Consider the following 14,919-nt stretch of genomic DNA (forward strand, 5'->3'; position numbering starts at 1 on the left):
AGAAAAGAGGCCTCACAGGATTAAGTTGACTTTGTGGACTGTTCTATTAAAGCTTTAGAAGGCTGCTTACATGGCAGCAAAGTGTCTGATTATGAGGGCTTGTACAATATGTTACTGAGAGAGCATATTTTGAATAACTGTGTATCTGACTTGTTACACCAATACTTGGCAGACTCAGATTTGACCTCTCCCCAAGAATTGGGAAAGAAGGCAGACAAATGGATCAGAACAAGGATGAGCAGAAAAGCTCATACAGGGGGTGACAAGGACAAGAAGAAGGAAGGTAAGTCACATGGCAAAGGCGGGGACAAAGATAAAAAACTAAGAGTTTTCATCAGGCCAAAAAACCTCTTCTGGGGTGGGTCTAAATCCCCTTCTCACAACCACCAGAATAAAAAGCCTTGGTGCTATATTTGTAGAAACAAAGGCCATAGGTCAGGAGACATCTCTTGCCCTAAGAAAAGCACCAAACCTTCCACCACCTCTACCCCCAGTACTACAACTAGTGGCCCTAGCAATAGCAGTGGTGGTGGGAAAACTCACATTACAAATAGTCAGTCCAAGGGTGTAGCAGGGCTCACTCTGGGAAATGTAGTAGGGGTTGGTTTAGTCAGGGAAACCACTGAGGCTGTTTTAGTCTCTGATGGTGGCATTGACCTTCCCACGCTTGTTGCTTGTCCCCTTAATATGGATTTGTACAAGCAACAACCCCTAATAAATGGCGTTCAGGTTGAGGCCTACAGGGACACAGGTGCCAGTGTCACAATGGTGACTGAAAAACTGGTAGCCCCTGTGCAACACCTACTTGGTCATCAGTACCAAGTGACTGACGCCCATAACAACACTGTAAACTACGCCATGGCAGTTGTTGATCTCAGCTGGGGTGAGGGGGGTTACTGGTCCTAAAAAAGTAGTGGTATCCACAGATCTACCTGTAGAGTGTCTACTAGGGAACAACTTGGAGACTTCAGCTTGGGCTGAAGTGGAGTTGGAGGCCCATGCGACCATGCTGGGCATTCCTGGGCATATCTTTGCTTTAACCAGGGCTCAGGCCCAGAAGCAAATAAGACAGGGAAACTTGGATCCTGAAACTATGGATCAAGAGCTTCCCAAAAGCAGGGGTAGAAAGGGTAAAAAATTATCCACTATCCCTCCCTCCACTGATGATTCCCCCTTTGAGGCGTAAGAATCAACTCCCTGAACAGAACCTACACCTGAAGAACTTTAAGCTGACCCAGCTGAACTCTTAGGTGCAATGGGGCCTGCCAGGGAGGAGTTAAGTGTGGCTCAACAGACCACCCTAACTACAGGTACGGCCGCCACCACACGTACCAGCACCTCCCTCCCAGCAGCCCCTCAGCGAGTTGCCCGTGCCCACTCACCCAGGAGGGTGGGCATCTTCTTCGCCTACGTGTCTAATCCCATTCATACCCATATACACAATCCTGCTGACAATTACTAAATTCTATCTATAAATTAACATCTTTTATATTCTTTATACTGCTAATGCTTTGTTTATACAGATATACATGCTCCAATACAATTTTACCATGTTGTTTTTCAACGTTTCAGTATCTATTTGTTTACACTCAACCATAATATCGGTTTCTTATATTTTTCTATATGTTTAACCAAACTTTTATTCACAAATGGTACTTCACCTCTTTATCCATCATATTCACTACCTGTAATATGGGTATTAATGGGATTAGACACGTATATTTTTCAATAGTAGGAGCACTCATGAGGTTTAATGATATATTTTTTGGTGATAATGGTATGTGTACTTTTATTTCTATTGGTTTTATATTTGTATCTATGTCTGGTGTCTAATATATACTACAAATCCCAGAATGCCACACAAGGGCAAACTGGGAAAAAGAGTATAAATTGTGAGGAATGAAGGACTCTGTACCATGATCAAGACCCTGGAGGGTTGAAACGCTTTGGTGTGGGTTGTACTTTTATCAATAAACAATAAATATGGACTTCCGTGCCGTGTATGACTAAGAGTCAATTGTTGGAATATATATATATATATATATATATATATATATATATTTATATATATATATATATATATATATATATATATATACACAAATATTTTTTTTCAGTGTTGGTGCATTGTACATTTCTGTCTGTGATTGTTTAACTGCTATTATTATTCTTGTATATACACATGTTGTACTTCATTTGAGTAAAATGCTTATTTTCATATATTTGTGTGCTTTTATTTGATATCTGGGAGGTGCCATAATAAATTAATTACTCAAACTAAGAGTGCTGCATTTTCTGGCATTGTTTCCTCTTAGTTCAGGCAAAAGCAATACAGCGAGCCAGGAGATAGGCTGTGATGTAGTCTGTGTATAGCGTTTCGCACAAACACAGAACTTTAGAGATGGAGCATTTAACCACTGGCATCCATCAGAGGGCACATTGTGTGAAATGGCAGAACGAGAAGGGAGGCCTTGAATAAATCAACATCAGCTTTATGAATCATTTGAGCTGATTCGTCAAGTCAGCAGATAAACCAACATCAGAGATTTATAGTAATTAATCTTAGAGCAGGGATCATACTTTTGTGGTTTTCGGCAGGGAGAAATGGTCTAATTTTGTGCAAAAGACATAGAGCTTCATTTGTAGTGGGGGAGGAGTATGTATTGTCGACATGGCAGAGCACTTTACTACTGTCAGGTGTATGCCACCTGCCAAATTTGAAGATGTCTGCTGGCCTAGAGGACATCCCTTGTACTGTCAGGAACTGCCGTCATGGTTCTTCCTGGCAACGAATCTAAAGTTTGGCTGGCAACTCCGTCAGCATGACAGAGCTGTAGAACAAGCCTTCAGTATTTTTTTTTATTTTCAAAAACAAAGTCCCAAAGCAAGGTTTTGTTTTAAAAAATAAAAATATGACCTTGTCGTCATAGGAGATTTCTCCCATGGCTGAGGGTAATTTATTTTCAGGTTTTCACTGCCCCCGTCTGCCAGGTTTTACCTAGCAGCCATTTGACCGTCCACTTTAAACTGAGTAGGAGGTCAAATGGCCAAACCTCCAACAACCTTTACTGTGTCGGGCTGTTAAAGGTGTATGTCAACAGAGGTGGCAGAGTAGTCTCTGCCTCCGACATACTTCAGTTCTGCCGGACTCTAAATGAGGCTGGTGGAACTTCAGTTTGGCACTCCATTGCCTTTGTGATGGAGTACCCTCTTTGCCAAACTCTAAATCAGGCCAATAGACAGTGAAAGTAGGAGGTTGCTACCTTAATGACCTGTCACGAATGAGAGAGTCATCAAAGACCGGATCCAGAATATGAACAGATTGCACAGATGTATCCCCATCATGTCACTTACTCCTCAGCAGCAATCACATGATCTTCCTCAATTCAGTAGGCTTGAAACAAGTACTAAGCCCCACTGCCATCGGTATCAGTTCTCTGTTGCTTGCCAGTGTGTTGAGATACCAATTCAAAGAAAAGGAGAAGAGGACTGTTCCTGTACACCACCTTTTTTGCCATACTGCTGTTCTGGGCACCCTCGCAGCTGTCAGCTGAGGGCAAGATTACCATCACAGTGCCATCAGCAGCAGAGTAGCCACCCTTCATTTGCAATGGTAATCAATAGGCTTGTGTTTAGCCCACTGGCCAGTCCCTTCACCCGATCTTATCAAGGCATCTCATCCAGTGCCCAGTATTCGATTCCGTCACAAATGATAGCAACTCCTGTTCTCTGAACTGAGAGCTCCTCCTCAGATTGTTCAGCATAAAGTTCCCAATAGCAAGGGTTTTTAACTCTGCAACAGCTTCTTAAGCAGCTTTTGTCACCTTCAACTGGCCCTTCTGTTGTTGAAGAGGTGACATACATTCAGATGCTACAGAATCAGATGTTGATTTGTATTCCATCTGCAGCACACTATTTGCCAGACCTCTCAATTTCCCCTTCGCTGATCACCCTGCTGCCACTATCTGTAGGAGGCTGGCCTGGCTTATAGTGGGTACCTGATGGTACTTACACCTTGTGCCAGGTCCAGTTATCCCTTATTAGTAGATTAGTAGTGTTCTAGCAGCTTAGGCTGATAGAGGTAGCTATAGCAGAGCAGCTTAGGATGAACTAGGAGACATGCAAAGCTCCTACTAAACCACTTATATCATATAGCACCATATCATAAGAAAACACAATACTCAGAGTTACTAAAAATAAAGGTACTTTATTTTAGTGACATTATGCCAAAAGTATCTCGGAGGAAATACTCTCTTAAGAGGTAAGTAAAATAAACAAAATATACACACAAACCAAAATCAGGTAAGTAAAACACTTAGAAAAGTAGTGAAAACACTGTAGAACACAATAGAATGCAATAGGAGACAATAGGCCTAGGGGCAACACAAACCATATACTCCAAAAGTGGAATGCAAACCACGAATGGACCCCAGACCTAGTGTAGTGTGTAGACGGTCGTTGGGAGTGTACGAAAACACTAAGGGTGTCTAAGATACCCCACCCCAAGACCCTGAAAAGTAGGGGTAAAGTTACCCTACTACCCCAGAAAGACAGTAAAGTTGAGATAGGGGATTCTGCAAAGACAACAACTGACTGCAAAGCACTGAAGACGGATTCCTGGACCTGAGGACCTGTAAAGGAAGGGGACCAAGTCCAAGAGTGACGCAAGTGTCCATGGGGGGCAGGAGCCCACTGAACCCCGGATGAAGGTGCAATAGGGCTGCTTCCGGGTGGAAAAAGCCAAAGATTCTGCAACAACGGAAGGTACCAGGAACTTCTCCTTTGGTCAGAAGATGTCCCATGGCGTGCTGGAGGATGCAGAGTTGTTCCCATGCAGAAAGACCACAAACAAGCCTTGCTAGCTGCAAGAGTTGCAGTTGAAGGTTTTGGGTGCTGTCAGGGCCCAGGAAGGACCAGGAGGTCGCCCCTTGGAGGAGGAGACACAGGAGGCGCTCAGCAACAGAGAGAGCCCAGGCAGAAGCAGGCAGCACCCGTAGAAGTACCTGAACAGGCATTCAAGAAATCTGAGCAGGGCGGTCATCTCAACACAACAAAAGAGGGTCCCACGAAGTCGGAGGTCAACTCAGCGAGTTGAGCAGTGCAGGACGGAGTGCTGGGGACCTGGGCTAGGCTGTGCATGAAGGAATCCTTGCAAAAGTGCACAGAAGCCCTAGCAGCTGCAGTTCACACAGTACGCAGGATTACTGTCTAGCGTGGGGAGGCAAGGATTTACCTCCACCAAATTTGGACAGAAGGACCACTGGACTGTCGGGGTCACTTGGATCCAGCTCCTGAGTTCCAGGGACCACGCTCGTCAAGATGAGGGGGGACCCAAAGGACTGGTGATGCCGAAGTTTGGTGCCTGCGGTAGCAGGGGGAAGATTCCATCGACCCACAGGAGATTTCTTCTTGGCTTCCAGTGCAGGGTGAAGGCAGACAGCCCTCAGAGCATGCACCATCAGGAAACAGTCGAGAAAGCCAGCAGGATAAGGCGCTACAATGTTGCTGGTAGTCTTCTTGCTACTTTGTTGCAGTTTTGCAGGTGTCCTGGAGCAGTCAGCGGTCAATCCTTGGCAGAAGTCGAAGAGGGAAGTGCAGAGGAACTCTGGTGAGCTCTTGCATTCGTTATCTGAAGAGGAACCCACAGGAGAGACCCTAAATAGCCCTCAGAGGATGATTGGCTACCTAACCAGGTAAGAGCCTATCAGGAGGGGTCTCTGGCATCACCTGCTGGCACTGGCCACTCAGAGGCCTTCATTGTGCCCTCACACCTCTGCATTCAAAATGGCAGAGATCTGGGACACAGTGGAGGAGCTCTGGGCACCACCCCTGGGGTGGTGATGGACAGGGGAGTGGTCACTCCCCTTTCCTTTGTCCAGTCTCACACCACAGCAGGGGCTGGGGGCTCCCTGAACCGGTGTAGACTGGTTTATGCAAGGAGGGCACCATCTGTGCCCTTCAGAGCATTCCCAGAGGCCAGAAGAGGCTACTCCTCTCAGGCCCTTAACACCTATTTCCAAAGGGAGAGGGTGTAACACCCTCTCTCAGAGGAAATCATTTGTTCTGCATTCCTGGGACTGGGCTGCCCAGACCCCAGGAGGGCAGAAACCTGTCTGAGGGTTGGCAGCAGCGGTACCTGCAGAGAAAAACCCAGAGAGCTAGTTTGACAGTGCCCGGGAGCCCCGGGGATGCATGGGATTGGCACCCCAATACCAGATTTGGCTTGTGGGGACAATTCCATGATCTTGGACATGTTACATGGCCATGTTTGGAGTTACCATTGTGAAGCTACACATAGGTATTGACCTATATGTAGTTCACGCGTGTAATGGTGTCCCCGCACTCACAAAGTCCTGGGAAACTGCCCTGAACAATGTGGGGGCACCTTGGCTAGTGCCAGGGTGCCCACACACTTAGCAACTTTGCACCTAACCTTCACAAAATGAGGGTTAGACATATAGGTGACTTATAAGTTACTTAAGTGCAGTGTAAATTGCTTGTGAAATAACGTGGACGTTATTTCACTCAGGCTGCAGTGGCAGTCCTGTGTAAGAATTGTCTGAGCTCCCTATGGGTGGCAAAATAAATGCTGCAGCCCATAGTGATCTCCTGGAACCCCAATACCCTGGGTACCTAGGTACCATATACTAGGGAACTATAAGGGTGTTTCAGTGTGCCAATCAGAATTGGTAAAATTAGTCACTAGCCTGCAGTGACAATTTCAAAAGCAGAGAGAGCATAAACACTGAGGCTCTGGTTAGCAGAGCCTCAGTGATACAGTTAGGCACCACACAGGGAATACATACAGGGCATAAGTTATGAGCACTGGGGTCCTGGCTAGCAGGATCCCAGTGACACAGGCAAAAACAAACATACACACTAGTAAAAATGGGAGTAACATGCCAGGCAAGATGGTACTTTCCTTCACAATCTGACCAGTTTTATGATTTAAATCCACACTGAGTGCATGTATAAATTATGTCAGAGCCTTTTGGCCCTTGCCAAACTCAGTAGTGCTTAAGGGTTATTTTTCATCTCCTCTTTCTCAAATGCAGCAGCACACAGGGGTCTTCTCTTGTCCGCCATGATTGATTGGAGGCACTCCAGCACGTCCAAGAGATGATGTTGCCCAAATGGGATACAGAACATCAGTCATAGAAGGCAAGCAGAAGGAAAAGTGTATAATTTTACAATTTCCATTTTACTAGAAAGCCGCTATTGGACACTTTGACTTCCCTGGGGTAAGCAAACAGAGTAGAGGTAGAGGGATATGTAGAGCAGACGTATCTTTCACCTTCAGGATGTTTAATCTAATTTGCCAGAGCGAATCTCTTAACCATCCATTCCATTGCTTTTCTGCCAAATTAATAGGATTGGGAATAGATGCCTTTATGATCCCATGGCTCAAGTCACTCTTGTTTCCCAGTCATCCAGATAGCCCTCATCAGGATCTGGAGGAAGAGACAAGTGATTCTGGTGGTCTCCTTTTAGCCATTGATCTTTCTGGAGATGATGTTCACAGTAGATCCAGAATAGATGCTTGCCCAGGCCCTGCTTCATCTTTTATATCCTCTGCTCCTGCATGGTGTTACTGCACATATTGTTGAAGGCCTGGTCACTGAAAGCTTACGTCTTCAACTCAAGCAAGTTACTAGTGAGGTCACTTTCAGCCTGCAGCATATCAGGTGCCTTTCGACTGCGTACACAAGTAAGTGTAAGTATTGTGATGAAACAAATCTAACTTTGCTTCTATGGCATTGCCCATGATCTCTAAATTAGCCTAGCAGAAACTCAATTTTAATTTGCTTCTCACTACGCCAAAGAGTTCAGTGGACCTCGTCTTCTCAGTTGTGGATCTACCCAAAGTCCTTTAAAGCCCAATGGCTTCTATGTTGCAATATATGTTGCTATAGATACAGAAACACCATTTGTCATTAGTATTAAAGTGGTGTGTATATCTTCAGTATGTGCATCAGACACTTTCCTTCTCTAAACTTTGCCAAGGATCCCAGGTTGGAGGGAAAACAGTTATTTGCCTATACTTGTGTGAATGTCATCAGCATCTCAAGTTCCCTCCAGTCCTCTATTTGTATTAGAAGCTTTATATGTGTAGCTTCTACAAAAAAGAAAAATTGGCCACAGAATCTCTATATGGTGATGAAGTCTTGCAGATGACAGTGGTCTTTTTGAGCCAGTTGCCTTATAATGCTATCTTATGATCTCCTCTGATACCAAGCTATGTGTTAAGAACATCCATGGTATAGAATTATTGTTACTGGAAGCTGAATATTCGATGCAAAACGGTGAGTGATTACTTTTCTTTCATATCTTACACAATGACCTGAGTTGCCTCCAAGGCCCTCCTTTTTACCAGATAGATGGAAATAAGATGTCTTGCCTTGGATTACAAAATTTGGTCAGGAGACCACGGGCCTGATTCTGACCCCGGCGGTTCCTTACCGCCGGGGCCAGGGTCGGCGGGAGCACCGCCAACAGGCTGGCGGTGCCCCGCAGGGCATTCTGACCGCGGCGGTTTTGCCGCGGTCAGAAGTGGAAAACCGGCGGTCTCCCGCCGGTTTTCCGCTGCCCTGGGAATCCCCCATGGCGGCGCAGCTTGCTGTGCCGCCATGGGGGATTCTGACAGCCCATACCGCCATCCTGTTCCTGGCGGTTCTCCCGCCAGGAACAGGATGGCGGTATGGGTTGTCGTGGGGCCCCTGGGGGCCCCTGCAGTGCCCATGCCAATGGCATGGGCACTGCAGGGGCCCCCGTAAGAGGGCCCCACATTGTATTTCAGTGTCTGCATTGCAGACACTGAAATACGCGACGGGTGCCACTGCACCCGTCGCACCTTCCCACTCCGCCGGCTCAATTCTGAGCCGGCGTCCTTGTGGGAAGGTTCTTTTGCACTGGGCTGGTGGGCGGCCTTTTGGCGGTCGCCCGCCAGCCCAGTGCAAAAGCCAAAATACCCTCAGCGGTCTTTCGACCGCGGAGCGGTATTTTGGAGGGGGGAAGTCTGGCGGGCGGCCTCCGCCGCCCGCCAGACTCAGTATGACCCCCCACATCTCCTGTGAGGTGGTTAGCCTGCGCCTAGGCAATATGTTTTATTCAGCCTGGAAAAAGCTAATCCTACTGTGTCTGTTGTTGGTTTTTATTGTAGGCAGACAGGGCTGTTTTACGTTTTGTTAAGCCAATAACTAATCAAATATCCATACCTGCCCCTAAGGTAACTGGTTAAAATGAATTTAGGAGAATGTCAATGCCCCTCAAAATGAGTTTCTGTTAGGTGGATGCTGTGAAACCAGCTGCTGATTTTATTTATTTTTACCATAGATGTTTGATACGTCTGGTGCTTTCCAAAGTTGGGATAGAATCTGAAGAAAAGAGGTAAGATATACTATATTGACAGTTTATTTCATGCTGTTTTTGAGGTAGGCAAGTGAGTTTGAGTGTCCTTTACAAATATTTGTATGGCACCAGGTAAGGCACACTCAGGGAAACTCTTTGGAAAACATGTTTACAAGTTATTAAAACTAGGCTAAGCCTTCATGCAGTGCTGCATTTTTAAATCATACTTGCACCTTACACGTGCCATTCTTGCGACTACGAGGTGTGGTAGTTGGTAGTAGTAGAGCATGGTAAGTAAAGGATAACTCCTGAAGAGTATCCATGGTTTTAGGCTTCTCCAGGACTGCGTGAAGGCAGGTGGTTAATACAATGTTCCTCCGGAGATAGCCTTGTTCTCTTACACAAACAAAGGGGTAATGTTCAAATACTTACTTAGGATATGTCAGCAGGATTAGAAGAGAAGAATATGTGCTGTTCCAAAGATGACGGACATATCCGTTTGGTTATACCTGTTTTTGGCTGTGTCAGAATTGTCGATACCTGCACTTGTGCTGAAGTGGCTGGGGCTCTGAAAATAGGTGAATGTTGAGGAAGAGAGTCTGCCTTCGTTCAATATTCAAAAAAAGACAGAACTAGGTGCTGCTGCTGACTCCTGAAGGGACGTAGGTAGACAGCTGCAGTGGATTACCACTGCTTCAGATCTCTAACCTGTAGTAATTTATGCTGGAGCATGTAGCATTCTCAGGCACTGTGAGACAGCACATTCTAAATATGGCTCTGGGAAGAACAGAATTGATATACAGCAAAAATTTAACTTTAAAAGATTTGCCAACTGTAGCCAGTTATCTACTACCACCCTTGATTATGCTCTAGTGATAAAATGTTTTCCTCTTAATTTTTGCAGGAGGAACGAAAGTAACAAGAATTATAGTATATGCGGAATAAAGGGGTTAAGACATCTGGTGCCAAGCTTCTGGTCAAGCAATGAGGGCACTTGCTTCAGTAAGTCGAGGGAATGAGGGCATCTGTAGCGTGCCTCGTAGCCCAAAATGCCTTAGGGCCCTGATCACCTGCCTATTTTCCTAATGACAATACACACTGTACTAACAAAACAATTTGAATGACTAGCTCTTCTTCTCAGATCCTAAAATAGAGTTCCAGCACTGAGCCCCCCAGGCATAGAATAACGGGCCACCTCTCGTTTTACTTTTGGAATAAACAATAGGTTTCCTGTAGAGGAATGTAGGGTACTCATGGGTTGCTAGCAGATGATCCTCTGTGCGAGGTGGAAAGGAAGATCATACAAAAGGGATTTATAAAGGAGATATAGAACCCTAAACCTAAGACTAGTTGTTACAGGTAACCAGTGCAGTGGTAAACCCAACAGCAGTGTTTGTTTAGTATTACATCCATTTCATTTGGAACAATCCAAAATTAACCGAATAAAATGAAGGTGCTGAGCACTCTAAGCCCTATAGATGCCACCTTATCTCAGATTTCTACATCATGTTATTTGTAAGGTAGTCTCAGAGAAGAGCTTTGCTCTTACCTATTTTGACTTTACCTCTGCTACATATTGCTTTCTATTTGGTCTACCCTTGACTTGAGCCAGCCATTATTCAGCTTACACAAGCTATGAGTTATTTTTATGCCTTTTTTTGACTTTTCATCTTCTGACCAAAAGTGCCCTCCCAATTGTCACTGTGATTGGGGTCAAAAGAAGATTTATAAAGTTGAGCTGTATAATCAGTGCACTTATTGTGTTTATACTTTTGACAAGGCATCACACTAATATCTGTATGACATTTCCCTCCAAAACACTTTAGAACAGAGAAAACAGCTTGGCTCTCTGCTTGGCTCTCTGCCCTCCAAATGGAATGCCCCTTCTTCTGGGGATGATTCCAAGAAAAGTGCACCCTCAAACACTTACATGAATTTGTCGCAAGAAAGGGACGAACGTATCACTTCCTTGGCTGCAATTTAACTCTGAAGGTCTTGCATACACCTCCTTCACAGATAAAATTAGGTCCTTCATCAGAGAAGCTGTTCTCAAAAGGGGAGAAACAACATGTACTGAAAATGGTTTGGAAATGTAACTCCGCTGATTCCCTCTCAGTAGATCCCCTAAATCATTTTTGAGGAAGACCCTTCCATTGACTGCAAAAAAGCAACAATCAAAGACGGTATTCATGTCGATGCCTGTCTTGCCAGCAAAGAATTCAATCAGAGTCCCATCATTGTCCAAGGAGAGCCTGTCAACGACAACACCGGCCAGCAGCTCCAGTGACATTCTCATCGACAATGACCATGACATTGACCTCAAGCATTTTTAATGACTAACACACCAACAGCAATAGTATCATTGACAGCCCATGGACAGAATTACCTTTTTTGCCTGCTTTGGAAACACAGACAGCCTATTCAGATTAATCTTTGAAGGTTTCTGCTTAGTTGCCGAATCATAGCTTTGATTCTGAGCTAGAGGCTGACATCAGCAACCAAGTTAGGATACAGCACACAGTTGGATGGGCACTGCGTTCCATGACTGGCCTTGACCGATTTTCCATATCACAAAACAACAGCTTGGCGAACGTGGTGTCAGAAGTGGGATACTTCCACTTGATATAAGTTGGAGAGCATAACACATTGGTTGGCTGAAGGGTAACAAAAGCTTGAATGGGCTTTGGAAAGGTATATAAAAGGCGACAAATCAGAATGAAGCATCTTTCAAGACAACTTGAAAATCCAAGCAGCCCAGCTACATAAGGTCACAGAAAGTCAGCTACAACTGGCCACGGGATTTACCAAGATTTAAGGCTTAGTACCAGTAGAACCTAAAACATCATTAAAAAAATGTACTCTGGTACAAGACCCGGAAGCTTTTCTTATCAATTTTGAATGGGCTTCCAGAGATAGCATATGGCCATCAGATTTGATGGCCACAATATCAGGCACCCTTGTTAGTTGGTGAAGGCCAGGCCACTCATCAAGTTCCTTACCCTACAGGACCCTCAACCTATTCAGACATAAAATGGGTTATTCTTGATAGATTGGGCGTTCCAGATTATGATGAGGTGGCTTATGAGAAGGAAAGGTCAGACTTCCAGGAAGGCTATGATATTTATGAGCCCCACAATTTCCCATTTTAGGGTAATCCAAGAGTCTAGTGGCCTCCATACAAGCCCAGACACCAGGACAATGAACTTCCTGCAGTGCAGGTGCAAGTTACCTTCATGTCCACTTTACACCACATAATTCAAAACTTCCAAAGGCTGAAACCACTGCATCTCTCGTCTCTAAAGGGTCATTTCAGGTCCACCACCACCACCTTTACCACATGCCCCAACACCACCTCTATTTCAACCTTTACCACCGGTTTCTACTCCACTGCTTCTGCCACATCCAGCAGTGCTGCCTCTGGTTTCACGTCCTATACCTCCAACGCGTAGGGACATGGGGGGGTTGCTCATGATATCAGTCAGAAATCAGACCTAGATGAGGAGGAAGGTGAGTTCATGCAAAAAAAGCAAGAAGAGGCTGGCGATCAACAAAGTGAGGAAGAATGAAGAGACTACATTCCACCCAAAGAAGGTGACAAGACTCGTTGGCAACCGAACTTTCCACTGGAAGACATTACCCAGTTTCATGCCCTGCTAGAACATGCATTGAAGAAATTTGACCTTCCAAGTACCCAGTGGAACAGCAGTGCTTCTTATATGATGAACCTGCCAATCAGGCACATCAGCTGAAGATTTTTGTATTGGCTAGATATTCACAGAAGCAGCAGTTTCTACATGGTCAAAACTAAATTATTTTTGTACTTCGGATCAGTTATTTGTTTCACTTGGCCACCCAAGAAGGGGTCATCTGTTATCTAAGCAAGAAAATGTCCTTTAGGTGTTAACCTGCATTACTTTTTTCCATAGTAAAGATAACCTCCCACTTTATTGCAGATTGAGTGTGCATCCCACAAGAAGCGTGGAGATGACAGCTGCGCTGTGTGCTTGAATACGTCTCCAAGACATTTGCCATTCAGCAGCTTGGAAAAGTAGGCATGCTATTCCATGCATAACACCTAGATGTTCATGCAGCAGCTGCTCTTCAGTGGCTCAAGCAGCTTAGTTCTACATAACTTGTTTCAGTAAAGATGAACCTGCTTCCCGCTTTATTTATATTCAGGTACATCTTGCTATTCTGATTTAAGCATGTGAATATATGAAAGATCCAATGCTGGAATAGAAATGATTTACTTTCCTCAACTCTATGTAGCAGGTGGGGGGTGAAGAGCCATAAACGTACTTGCCGATCCAGCCATCTTGCTGCTCCAACCACGACCTAGAAGTAAAAGAGAAGACATTACAAAAAGAAAAAAAAGAGGAAGGACCAGATACAGGGAGTCAAGGGTGAAAGAACAGAGAAAAAGAAAGACTTACGTTTCTCCTCTAGGACTTCATCCCAGAAAGAGAAAGAGAGGAGAAATTAGATGATCACGAGGGCGACTGCACACAGACACTATGAGAGTGGAAACTGCACTTTTCAGCAGAGGAGACATTCGAACGAGGAACCTGGAGTCGGCGGGAGGAGGGGAGTTGGAACTTACAGCAGAGTGACAGGAGGTCTTACAGAGAGCTCCTGCACCTCCTCATTACTCAGTGGACCGGATAGGTGCCCAGCCCCCGCCACACTCTAAGAAGAGCGTGACTTACACAGGTGGGTCAGAGATAGCAGGCCTGGCAAGGGTGCAGGGGGAAAGCGGACCAGGGGCACCATTGTGAAGCTAAAGGAAAGATGAACCCCAAAAAATTGAGGATACTGAAGACCAATACTGAGTAGGGCACAGAAAGAAGCCTAAGAAGGTAATCCCTAACTTTGGGGGCCACAGGGAGAACCCTAAAAAAAGAATAATTCGTTTTTTTTTTTAATGTTCTTTTTTGCTATCTTACTAGTTCGAGTTGAGTTCTAGTAGTTTACTAGTTTGAGGGAAGGAGTGAAAGCTTTGCAACAGGAAATGTGAAAGAAAAGATACTACGAAAGCAACTGGAAATTCCAAAGAAAAGATGGTACCAAAAGCAACGGTAGAAAACCCTTGTGAGGAGAAATCAAAACCCCTACTTATTAGGGAGGATCAGTTGCAGTTGATTTTAATAGAGTCAGAAATTTAAGGGAAAAGAGATTATGTCTGAAGGATACCAATTAAAAAAGAGAGGTAATATGCTAGAAGTAATCAGACAAAGAGAGAGGGAATTGTAAGAGGAATAATGTAGGGAAAGTGACAGGAAGAAGCTCTAGAAGTAAGGAACTGACCATTTACCTGTGCACCAATTCTTTTGCTATGGGTCTACAGTCCGACAACGCCTGCACCTGTGGTAAGAAACAGAAAGTCAGTCAAGACTATAAGAAAATGAAGCTTGAGACAAACCAGGAGTAAATTACTCAAGTAGGACTAATCAACTGATTCCTGAAAATAAAAGAAATCAAATTAAATCCCAACACTGTTTTTGGTTTTGGATTGTGGATTGACTGGCCTTGACTGATTTTCCATATCACAAAACAACAGCTTGGCGAACGTGG

Source organism: Pleurodeles waltl, chromosome 2_1, assembly GCF_031143425.1.
Source record: "Pleurodeles waltl isolate 20211129_DDA chromosome 2_1, aPleWal1.hap1.20221129, whole genome shotgun sequence".
In the NCBI taxonomy this organism is placed as follows: domain Eukaryota; kingdom Metazoa; phylum Chordata; class Amphibia; order Caudata; family Salamandridae; genus Pleurodeles; species Pleurodeles waltl.